The following is a 12,975-nucleotide window of genomic DNA, read 5'->3' on the forward strand; positions in this document are numbered from 1 at the left end:
AGTATTTTATGTAGTAAATATGACCTTTTAAGTTCCTTTTTGCCTAATATGCTGATTACTTCCTGCTGTCTTTTATTAAATCGGGATGTCAGAGTGGGGTCCTAATCTTTCCGCTCCTGCTTGTCTTTGTGATAAATAGCATATATACAGTGATCATTAGCAAAAGAGTAATAATGTTTTGAACTTTTAACTTTCAGGCTCCATATCTCACCATCCACTACTTCATCAAACATGAAACTACCATCACTTTATAGACATCTTCTCTATGTCATGCATAAATCTGGCTTGCAACTATTTAGCATATGATTAGTTATGCAGATTGTTGTCATGATGTAGTCTCATCTTCGAAGCAGTAGTGGATGGTGAGATATGGAGCCTGAAAGTCAAAAGTTCAAAACATTATTACCCTTTTGCTCCTCACTGTACATAGCAGGTTGAGGTTTCAGTCCAGGAAAGGCAAGAAACAGAATAATAGCAGGTACAGTGTTTACTGGGAAGCAAAGGAAACAACATTCCAAAACCTATAGTGCTGGCAAAACGTCAGTGAAGAAGTATCTCCCTCTCAATATGGGAAGTTACTGAACATAATAATTGGGATAGTTTCTGGGCATATTACACTGGTATGTGCACCAAAATAGGTTTTAAATTGGTGACCGAGCTTTTGCTATAGTTTTGGGTTAAGTGACAGGTACAGGGGTACTAGTGTTGTGCCATCAAATTTGACATTCTCAATTTATGATTAGGTGAGTCATGAGGTTTCGTGGAGTAAACATTATGAAGTAACTGGACTGAATGGTTCACTGATAGAATAGAGCCTAATGGGGTCAGCAAGGGAGAGGGTCCACCCTCAACCCTATATAAACTGTACAGATGGGCACTTTCCTTGTAGACAGAGTGCATTACTCACTACTGCACTAATTCTATAGTCTCTATCTTAGAACTCATTTAGATGTCCAAAGTTTTTGTACGAGTGCTATCCATGGTTTTCACGGGCAGCACTCGTACCTGTTACAGTCTACTGGGCTATTCACAAGTCCGACTCTTGCCTTAGACCAAAAGGTCCATGAAAAACCACAGAGACATGTCCAATTTTGAGCTAAGGGTCAAAGGGTATGTGGAAAAATTGGACTGCACACGGATATCATCAGAGTGCAGTCCGATTTTCATGGACTCTTAGAAAGGAGGTGGCCCCAAAAAATTTTATTGCTCCACATGCGAGAAAAGTGGACCAAACTCTGATCAGAACAATTGGTCCATTTTTCTCATACGTAGAAAAATCGGCCATCTGAATGAGCCCAGAGAGAGTTGGTGTGTTGGGGTGATGACACCTTTAGTCCCAGGTCCGGAATTCAGGGAACCCTCAGTTTTCATTTGTTTCATCCATATATTAGTGCACACAACTTTATCTACACCCAATACATTGAAATCTATATTTTTTTACTTCACCAAGTAAATATTTTTTTAAGGGCCAAATCATAAATATTATTTCAAACTTTCAATTTATGTCCGTATGCAGAAGAGCAGCCTCACCTCGCAGCACTGATTTGCATTTCTCTAGGATCACTGACTGTACGCATCTGGTAAGCTAATTACCGTCCAGTAAACGTATCTGGAAAGAATGGAAAAGTTTGTTTTTCCCTGTTAGTGGTTTGGAGAGTTTTCTGCTCTGAATAAAAATATCTTTGGGCTGAATTCTGTGTAGGAAACAGGAGGTTTACTTAAACAAGTAGTGTGTATAATGTCATTTGACATGACGTCCTAACCGGAGAAGAGCAGATTAGTGGTGGGGAGAACACCGTGTCCCATGTATGGCAATGCGAGTATGAACACTTGGCATGCACCTATGGTTTTAGCTCCCTTCTTCTTTGATCTATAGCTACAATCTCACAAAAAAGGAAGGTTACTTTCGAAAATACCATCTGAATATTTGGCAAAGTGGAAATTACACTAATGAAGACCTGCATTGTTTTTTGCACGTTTAGAAGAATACCCATATTACCATGCTATGACTCCATACATAAGTTTTATCATGCCATTTAGGCTAGATTCAGTGGTGTGAAAAAGTATTTGCCCACTTCCTGATTTCCTATTTTTTTGTATTTTGTCACACTTAAATGTTTGTCACCAAACAAATTTAAATATTAGACAAAGATAACACAAGTAACACAAAATGCAGTTTATAAATGAAGGTCTTTATTATTAAGGGAAAAAGAAATCTAAACCTACAGGGCCCTGTATGGAAAAGTGATTGCCCCCTAAACCTAATAACTGGTTGGGTCACCCTTAGCAACAACTCCAACCAAACGTTTGCGATAATTGATAATGAGTCTTTTACAATGCTCCGGATGAATTTTGGCCACCCATCTTTGCAGAATCAATGTAATTCAGCCATATTGGATGGTTTCAAAGCATGAACCACCTTTTTAAGGTCATGCCACAGCATCTAAATCTGATTAAGGTCAGGACTTTGACAAGGTCACTTCAAAGTCTTAATTTTGCTTTTCTTAAGGCATTTAGAGGTGGACTTGCGGGTGTGTTTTGGATCATTGTCCTGCTGCATAACCCAAGTGTGCTTCAGCTTGGGGTCACGAACAGATGGCCAGACATTCTCCTTCAGGGTTTTTTGGTAATCAGCAGAATTCATAGTTCCATTTACCAAAGCAAGTCTTCCTGGTCCAGAAGCAGCAGGCCCCAGGCCATCACACTACCACCACCATATTTTACTGTTGCTTTCATGCTTCTTTTCTGAAATGCTGTGTTACTTCTACACCAGTTGCAATGGGACATACACCTTCCAAATAGTTCAACTTTTGTCTCATCAGTCAACAAAGTATTCTCAGAAAAGTCTTTGGGATCATCAAGATGTTTTCTGGCAAAACTGAGAAGAGCCATTATGTTCCTATTGTTCATCAGTGGTGGTTTTTGTCTTGGATCTCTGCCATGCAGGCCATTTTTGCCCAGTCTGTTTCTTATGGTGGTGTCATGAACACTGACCTTAACTGAGGCAAGTGAGGCCTGTAGTTTGGATGTTGTTGTGGGGTCTTTTGTGACCTCTTAGAAGAGTTGTCACTGCGCTCTTGGGTTAATTTTGGTTAGCCGGACACTCCTAGGAAGGTTCACCATTGTTCCATGTTTTTACAATTTGTGAATAATGTTTCTCACTGTGGTTCACTCGAGTCCCAAAGCTTTAGAAATGGCTTTATAACCTTTTTCCAGACTGAAAGATCAATTACTTTATTTCTCATTTGTTCCAAAATTTCTTTATGATCAGGGCATGATGTCTAGCTTTTGAGTATCTTTTAGTCTATTTCTCTTTGTCAGGCAGGTCCTATTTAAATGATTTCTTGATTGAGAACAGGTGTGTCAATAATCAGACCTGGGTGTGGCTAAGTAATTTGAACTCAGCTTCCCAAAGATGTGATAAACCACAGCTAATTTATGTTTTCAGGAAGGGGGTGGGGTGTGAAGAAATAACTTTTTCACACAGGGCCCTATGGGTTTGGATTTCTTTCTCCCTTAATAATAAATACCTTCATTTAAAAACTGCATTTTGAGTTTACTTGTGTTGTCTTTGTCTAATATTTAAATTTGTTTGGTGATGTGTTTGGATTGTGTGACAAACAAGCAAAGGAATAGGATGTCTGGAAGGAGGCAAACACTTTTTCATACGACTGTATATAGGAAGGGAGATAGCTTGTATTCTGGGCTGCTAGTCTGCAATCAATAAAGGAGCTGCAATCGAGCAAAGATATTGCAGTGTGGTTTATTCTCGACATGTTTCCAAGTATTACAACTTCTTCAGGAGAACCACAAATTCTGTTAAAGAAGTTTAGCGCCACACAGAATACCCACTATCTCCAATCCTACATCTACCAACCAGAGGGGCTGCAGCAGTTGGAACCTTAATTAATAGGATATTAGAGATACGTCTAACACAACCCTACCAGGTGAGCAGAACTGCAACTTGATCACAACGTTATTTTGGATAACACCATACAATGCTTTGAAGTACCGTAGTACAGACAAGATCATGCAAGTCCACTCTAGTATAACTAGTGTATAGTAGCACAGAAGTCTACAACTAGGGTGAAATTGGCCTCTAATGTGACACTAGCATAGTATGGATGCCATGGACTCCTCTTTTGAATGCTACCATAACGTTCTAATTTCACGTGCGCTGTACGATAATACGAGGGAAGCATCAGAACTGGGCCCACTGACACTTTTGACCCCTTCACAACATATGGTGTACAGTTTCGTCATATGTTGTGTCCTTGCCTCTGATGCAGACTCGCAAGCCAAGCCCACATATTTCCTGGCAGATGATGGCTGATTATCAGCCATCATCTGCCTCTAAGGCATCGGTCACACTAGAGAGAAATACGGACGTATGAGAGGTGCAAAAACTACGCATTGCACTCGGACCAATGTTTCTCTATGGGGGCAGCTTCCATCAGCGGTATATTTCTCAGCCGTATTTTACGGGCTGAGAAAATCGCAGCATGCTGCCATTGTCAGCGTATTTCGAGTAAAATACACCAATGCAAGTCTATGGGGGCGTGAAAAATACGGATTACACACGGACCACACGTGTGACTTGCAAGAAATATGCACCGGTGTTCTATAGAAAAGCCGGTAATTCAGTGCGGTGTACAGTAAAATCACACTGACAGAATAGAATAGAACAGATAAAATAAAAGTCTACACATGGACTAGGTATACATATATATATATATATATATATATATATATATATATGTATATATGTATATATATATATATATATATATATATATATATATATATATATATATACACACTCACCGGCCACTTTATTAGGTACACCTGTCCAACTTCTTGTTAACACTTAATTTCTAATCAGCCAATCACATGGCGGCAACTCAGTGCATTTAGGCATGTAGACATGGTCAAGACAATCTCCTGCAGTTCAAACCGAGCATCAGTATGGGGAAGAAAGGTGATTTGAGTGCCTTTGAACGTGGCATGGTTGTTGGTGCCAGAAGGGCTGGTCTGAGTATTTCAGAAACTGCTGATCTACTGGGATTTTCACGCACAACCACCTCTAGGGTTTACAGAGAATGGTCCGAAAAAGAAAAAAAATCCAGTGAGCGGCAGTTCTGTGGGCGGAAATGCCTTGTTGATGCCAGAGGTCAGAGGAGAATGGGCAGACTGGTTCCAGCTGATAGAAAGGCAACAGTGACTCAAATCGCCACCCGTTACAACCAAGGTAGGCCTAAGAGCATCTCTGAACGCACAGTGCGTCGAACTTTGAGGCAGATGGGCTACAGCAGCAGAAGACCACACCGGGTACCACTCCTTTCAGCTAAGAACAGGAAACTGAGGCTACAATTTGTACAAGCTCATCGAAATTGGACAGTAGAAGATTGGAAAAACGTTGCTTGGTCTGATGAGTCTCGATTTCTGCTGCGACATTCGGATGGTAGGGTCAGAATTTGGCGTAAACAACATGAAAGCATGGATCCATCCTGCCTTGTATGGAGCATCTTTGGGATGTGCAGCCGACAAATCTGCGGCAACTGTGTGATGCCATCATGTCAATATGGACCAAAATCTCTGAGGAATGCTTCCAGCACCTTGTTGAATCTATGCCACGAAGAATTGAGGCAGTTCTGAAGGCAAAAGGGGTCCAACCCGTTACTAGCATGGTGTACCTAATAAAGTGGCCGGTGAGTGTATATATATATGAGACACATATATATATATATATATATATATATATATATTTATATTTATATTTAATACAGAGCTAGATAGCATAAAAGCCGGTAATTCAATTGCCGGCTTTTGCCAAGTCCTTACCAAACCTGACAGGATATGAGACATGGTTACATACAGTAAACCATTTCATATCCGTTAGATTTTTACATATTCCTACTAATGTTAGAAGTGTCTGTGTGCAAAATTTTGGAGCTCTAGGTGTTAATATAAAGGGTTAAATCACTGAAAAAAACTGGCGAGGGCTCCTGCGCAATTTTCTCCGCCAGAGTGGGAGAGCCAGTGACTGAGGGCAGATATTAATAGCCTAGAGAGGGTCCATGGTTATTGGCCCCCCCTGGCTAAAAACATCCGCCCCCAGCCACCGCAGAAAAGGCACATCTGGAAGACATAGAAGGCAAATGGGGCAACATTTTTTAATGAAACACAACTGTGTTTAGACCAGAATAGATGCATTTAAATAAAATAAACATTTCCCCCAATGTGTCTATATACTTTATAGGGGTTGGCTAATCAGAGATACCCATTCTCAAACTGCAGCCAACTTACTTTCCTCTTCCACCAAGCATTATATGTATCTTATATCAATGCTCCTTTCATATTTGAAAACAATCAGCGTTAGGGCCTAAAAGAAAATGTAGAATCAAGTTTTTACTACCTAAACTGAGAACACCATAAAATAAAGACAGAGACCCTGATTCCAGTGATGTGTCACTTACTGGGTTGCTTGCTGTAGTTTTGATAAAATCATTATTTTATCAGCAGTAGATTATTGTTATAGGACTAGTAAACCTGCTGCCATGTAGTCCTTCGTATTCATGAGCTCTATATAACCCCACCCACACCACTGATTGGACAACTTTCTGCCTATGCACAGTGTACTTTAAAAAGCTGCCGATCAGTGGTGTGGGTGGGATTATACAGAGATCAACACTCAGAGAACTGGGAGATTTACAGCAGATAAAACAGTTATTAATCAAAACTGTAGCACCAGATAAAGTAAGTGATACATTACTGGAATCAGGGTATCTGCCCCTACATTGGTGAGTGTGCCGCCCCATTTCTATTTGGGCAGCACACGTCCATATAATACTCCTGTCTAAATGAGCCATTATGGTATGTGTATTTGTTGAACCCCTGGTGTAGGAAAGGACAGGCCGGAGCCAGCCGCCCCCTCCCCCCTAAGCGAAGGCCATCATGACATGGGTTAGGAGAGGAGGTGGGCGTTGTTAGGATAATTATGTGGGGGGTGGGCTTGCTGTGAGAGGTAGTGTAAGGGGCAGGGGGTGGGGGCTGGTCAGTTTCCCGCTCACCTCTGCAGAAGCGACATGGCCAGCGTGGATGCCGTCTTGGAGAGCCTGAGGGCGGCTGCAGCTTCGCGCCCTCCTGGGTGGCTGGAAGCGCAGGTGGCTCACCTAGTGGATGGCGGCGGTGGAGGATCCTCGCCAGCGGTCCCCCCTTTGGAGCGGCGAGCTCGGCGGTCGAGGCCCCCCGAGCGGCTGTCGCCAGATTCTGGGCCACATGCCCCCCGCAGGCGCAGGAGCCCCTCCCGGGACCCTCCAGGCCGGGTGCCGGCAAGGGCAGCGGTTAGCAGGCCCCGGCCTAGGAGGAATCCTACGGCCAGACGGGGCATAGCGGCGGTTGCGAGACCCTCACCTCGTGGTGCGGTGGGGGCGGAGCCAAGACGCACCGGCCAGCGTCTGGGGCCTGCAGCATCGGGAGGCCACGGCGGTGACGTTCCTGCCGCGCGGCCTGCCTCGGCAATATCGACTAGGTACGGAGGTTCGGTGGCGGTCGTAGGGTCGGGCGGCCTGAGGCTGGACGACGCTGGGCTGGCCTCTTTAGCGGCGGCGAGGGGTTCCCCTGATCCAGGGCCACGGTCCAGACGGCCTTCTGTGGCGGCGGTGAGCACGGCGGACATCGAGCGGCGCGGTTCCAGCTCCTCCGCTCAGACAGCAGCATCCCCTGGCACGTGGAGTCCGAACCTGGTGCATCCTGTATCGGCTGCATTCCAGAGCAGGTCGGATGGGCAACACCAGGGACACACGGTGGACGGGCCGGTGGCGGATTGGGCAGCACGTGGACGTCTGGATGCCAGCACTCCGGCTGGAGGGACCACAGATTCCTCGCAGCCCGGTGAGTATGCGTCTGTGTCTGTGTCTCGTTCTTGTCCTTCAGATGCATGGTCACCTGCAATTAGTGGAGGTCATGGGGCGCCTGGTGGAGCAGTTGGGTCGGGGTTCGCAGGTGGCGGAGAAGCGGCCGGGGTCCGGGAGCTTTTGGCTAATGTGCAGAACTTGCTAGTGAGATTGGATCGTGGGGTGGGTCAGGCTTGCAACCTGGACAGGGTAGTGCAGCGGCGGCGCAGGCTGTGGTCGCTGAACCGGTTTCCGTTTCGGTGCAGATGGAAAAAGAGAAGGAGTGCAGGATCCATTTGGATGATAGGGCGCACGGGGAGGTATACGTGTGTTTTGAGGGCCCGTTGGGCGCCCATCTTAAGAAAGAGGTTATGGAAAAGATAAGTAAAGATGAATACGTGGAAATTTTTTCATTGCTTCCACTGGAAAAATGTAATCTTGATAAGGGGAAGAAGAAGGATACTAAAAAGGAGGAGGAAGAAAAACGGCGGTGGCGTTTGATTCCCCAGACTTTTACTAACTGGCTTCAGGCTTTCGCCATCCTGGCCGGTGTTATAGGTGAGAAGGCTCCCGAGAATTATTCGGGGTTATTTTGTTACATGGATTCTATCAGCGAAGCGCACAGGGTGTATGGCGGTCAAGCGTGGCTCAGGTACGATGTGCAGTTTAGACAGAGAAAGGCTGTGCGGCCGGCCATTAGGTGGGACCAGAAAGATATTGGTCTCTGGTTATGGGTCATGGCCCAATACAAGTTTGGCCATCCCTTTGCCGGGGGGGGGGGGGGGGGGGGGGTTCCGGCCATGGTTCACAGTCCGGTGCTGAAGGTACCTCAGGTAGCGCAGGACAGGCAAGCGGACAGAAGTTGGGCGTGTGCTGGCAATTTAATGAAGTACAGTGCAGACATTGCAAATTCGGAGTCAATTGTAAGTTTAAACATTTGTGCTCGCACTGTAGCGGTTCCTCCCATGGTGCCACAAAAAAATGTTTTAAAAAGAATAAGGGAAAGGCCGGTTCAGGTAATTCCCATGGGGGAGACACCGGTGATGGTGGAAAGGATGGCCCCTTATCTAAATAGATATCCGGATAGGGAAAAGGCGTCCTTGTTGTTGTCAGGTTTTATGGATGGTTTTGTTATTCCGGCTCCTTCTTTTGCGGTTCACTGTGTTAGAAAAAAATTTGTGGAGCGCCCCCAGACGCAGGGCCGCAGGGTACTCGGTACCGGGCCTCTCTGTCTCGGTCTTGGGGTTGTCACGGTGGCTAGACCCGGTCCGTGACCCTGCTAAGGGGCGTCCAATGAAAGATGAGATGATGGTACGTGGTGTAGGTTGCGATGAATGACGAGCACACAGGGTTGCAGTCTCTTTACCTCTTTACTGAAGGTTTCAAGATCCTCAATCCAGAGTACTGCTAACAGGGCTGGCTGAGACCGGCCGGTCCGAAGGCACCTCCAGAGTTCCCTTTGCAGGTGGAAATCAGTGCCTACCTTCTAGCGCCTGTGTGTTGTAGTACCTCCTTGCTGAGCACCACGGGATAATCCTCACAACTGTTGTGTCTGTTTCTGATGTTCTCTCTCACAACTCGTATCTATTCTGATGTTCTTTCTCCGTCCCCCAGATGATATGGCTAGGACGCACCCATATGACGGGTAGGCCTGGAGTTCTTCCGGGACCCTAGTGTCGCCCCTCTCCCACAATTGCCCCCTATGTCTGCTTAGGTGATTTAGGTGAGACAGCCAACCTATAATTAACTGTCCTGCCGTTGGTTTGAAGTAATGCTTGGAGCCCAATACTTCCTCGGCGTTCCGGCCACCGGCTACGCGCCTCAGTAGGATGTTGCCTCGATCTCACGGCACGACTCCTACTGGTGTTATCTCCTTTTTGCTGTGATCTCATTTCTCACTCTCCACAATAAACCTCGCTTCTTGTCCTTTCTTGAGATACCGCCGCAATGTAGTGCAGGCGCGGTTCCTTAACGCTCTGTCTTGTTCGCTAGGCCTCTGTCAAGATCTCACCCCTGACAGGGACCCCCCTGAATCTTTCCCCGCAACACCCTCTGCCACAGGATGTTGCCTGGTTCCAACCCAGTCAGCTTCTCACTAACTTCCTATCCAACCCCCAGTTTTACCAGATTGTGAGGAGTGGCCTAATACATAGTACCCTTTGCTCCCCCTGGAGGCCAGACTGTGAAGTGTATTGGTGTCTGTGATACCTGGTCAGGTGACCTCCTTAAGTGCCATCGGACATACCATCACTCCCCTTAGTGGCGGAGCAACAGTACTGCAACGACCAGGACTCTGGGGCGCTGCATTTGCGCTCAGCTTTGTTACACGCTGACGTGGTTTCGGACAAATTGAGTAAGGAGGTGGCGCTGGGGCGCATGGCGGGTCCGTTTGAACAGGCTCCATTTGAGGATTTAGTTGTTTCACCTTTGGGGGTAGTTCCTAAGAAGGAGGTTGGAAAATTTCGCCTGATTCAGCACTTGTCGTATCCCAAGTGTCGGTCGGTAAATGATGGCATCGATCCCGAGTTGTGTTCGTTGGTGTACGCATCTTTTCATGAGGCGGTGGTTTGGGTGCAGAAATGCGGAAAAGGCGCCCCTCTTGCCAAGACGGACATAGAATCTGCTTTCTGTTTGCTGCATCCATCTAGCGTTAGACTTCTGGGTTGTTTTTGGGATGACCGATTCTTTGTTGATAGATGTTTGCCCATGGGCTGTTCTTTATCTTGTGCCCTGTTTTTGGGGCGTTTAGTTCCTTTTTGGAATGGGTAGTGCGGGACGTTTCTGGTTATGATTCGGTTTTGCATTATTTAGACGATTTTTTTGTGCGTCGGCCCGGCTGGGTCTGACTGTTGTTCCAGGATTTTGAGGGCAATCGAATGGGTGGCTTCTCGCTTTGGCGTTCCGCTGGCTCCCGGTAAGACCGAGGGTCCGAGTACGTGTTTATGTTTCTTAGGTATCGTCATCGATACTGTTCTGTGGGAGTTCAGGTTGCCTGAGGACAAATTGGCGGGCCTTAGGGACGATGTGCAGCGGGCTAGTCGCCTGCGCAAGTTGCCTTTGCGAGATTTGCAATCATTGCTAGGAAAACTGAATTTCGCTTGTCGTGTCATGCCGATGGGTAGAGTTTTTTCTAGGAGGTTGGCTAGTGCTACGGCGTGAGTTAAGGCTCCTCATCATTTCGTACGCTTATCGGCTGAGCACAAGGAGGATTTGGCGGTGTGGAGTGAATTCTTGAAGAGTTATAATGGCAGGTCATTGTTTATCGAGGGGGTAATTGACAACGAGTCTTTGGAGTTGTTTACCGATGCCGCAGGTGGGTCGGGTTTTGGAGCGTATTTTCAGGGCCAATGGTGTGCGGCAGAGTGGCCAGCGAGTTGGATTTCTTCGGGCCTAGTTCGTAACATTGCGCTTTTGGAAATTTTTCCCATTTTGGTAGCAGTGCATTGGTGGCAAGGGATTTTTCGAAACAGGCGAGTTCGTTTCCACTGCAATAACATGGGGGTGGTTTGTGCGATTAACAGTTTGTCCGCGTCATCGCCTCCGGTGGTGTGCGTGTTACGGCAGTTGGTGTTGTTGTGTCTGAATTTGAATGTGCATGTCACAGCGTCGCACGTACCCGGGGTCCATAATGGCATCGCTGACTCTCTTTCTCGTTTACAGTTCGATCGTTTTCGGTTATTGGCCCCGGAGGCGCAGATGGTCGGGTTGGAGTGCCCTGCGGAGCTTTGGCTAGTGGTATCCGGGGCGCAGAGGCGTTGATTAAGGCATTGTTGGCTCCTAGAACTTGGGAGGCTTATCAGTTAATTTGGCGGGAGTGGGAGGATTTGTTTCCAGCAGGGTTTTGCGGGGTTAGCCAGCAAGATCAGGTGGGTATCTTGCTGTCGTGGTTGAGTCGTGGGGCATTGGGTGGATGGTCTTCTTCCAAAGTGTCAAGAGTCATGGCGGCTTTGGCATTTGGTTTCAAATTGCAGGGTCTGGGTGATATCACCAAGTCCTTTTTGGTGCAGCGGGCAGTAAAAGGCTTTAGACGGCGGCCTGAGAAACTGGATTCTAGGCGGCCGGTTTCTTTTTCAATGTTAGAAAAGTTGGGTGAGGTGTTGTCATCCGTATGTTTTTCAGTTTTTGAGCTTGTTTTGTTTCGGCTGGCTTTTTGCTTGCCTTTTTTGGGGCGTTTCGTGTGGGCGAGTTGGTGTCACCCAGTAAACAGGTGTCGGGGGGTCTGTTGGCTAGGGATGTATTTTTGTCTGATGGGTGCGTGGAGCTGTGGTTGCGGCGATCTAAATCGGATCAGGAGGGCCGGGGTAGCAGAATCGTTTTGGGCTCAGTCGCAGGTTCGGCTATGTGTCCTGTTGCATGTCTGCACAAGTTTTGGGGTCTCCATCCTAGGCGCGATAGGTCTTTGCTATGCCATCAAGATGGTTCTTGCTAGTCTCGCTATCAATTCACGGTAGTTTTTAAAAAGGCTATTGCATTGTTGGGTTTGGATGGGGTCGGTTTTGCTTCCCATTCGTTTCGTATTGGGGCCGCGACTGAGGCGGCAATTGGGGTTTGGGGGCTTCTGCCATTCAGCGGATCGGTAGGTGGCGCTCAAGCAGGTTTCGTAGTTATGTGCGGCCACAGGTCATGGTCGAAGGGGTTCTATAAGAGTTGCGTTGTCGGCGTTTTTTCGGTGCGTGGTACGATTCGAATTGTGTTTTGTTTTTCAGGTTCCCGGGCATTACTGGTGTGGATTCTCGGGACACTCATATGTGCATTGGGGAGCTCTGCGCGCGGATGTGCGGATGGAGGGCAGACAGCTCAGTTTTGACCGCAGCGTTGCAGTAATACGGTGGTTGGGTTTTCGGGGGATGGTATGGAACCGAGTGTTGCGGGAGATCCATAATAGTGTGAGTTTGGACAAAGCCCCGGATGTTTTGGTTTTGCATGTTGGGGGTAATGATCTGGGGGTTCGGCCTTTTTGGGAACTGATAAAAGATATTAAGCAGGATTGCTTGCGGTTATGGGTGTTGTACCCGGGTTTGACCATTGTTTGGTCTGAAATTGTGCCACGCAAACGCTGGAAACATATGCGGTCTTTGGA

This window comes from Ranitomeya variabilis, chromosome 6 (genome assembly GCF_051348905.1).
Source record: "Ranitomeya variabilis isolate aRanVar5 chromosome 6, aRanVar5.hap1, whole genome shotgun sequence".
NCBI classification, from domain to species: domain Eukaryota; kingdom Metazoa; phylum Chordata; class Amphibia; order Anura; family Dendrobatidae; genus Ranitomeya; species Ranitomeya variabilis.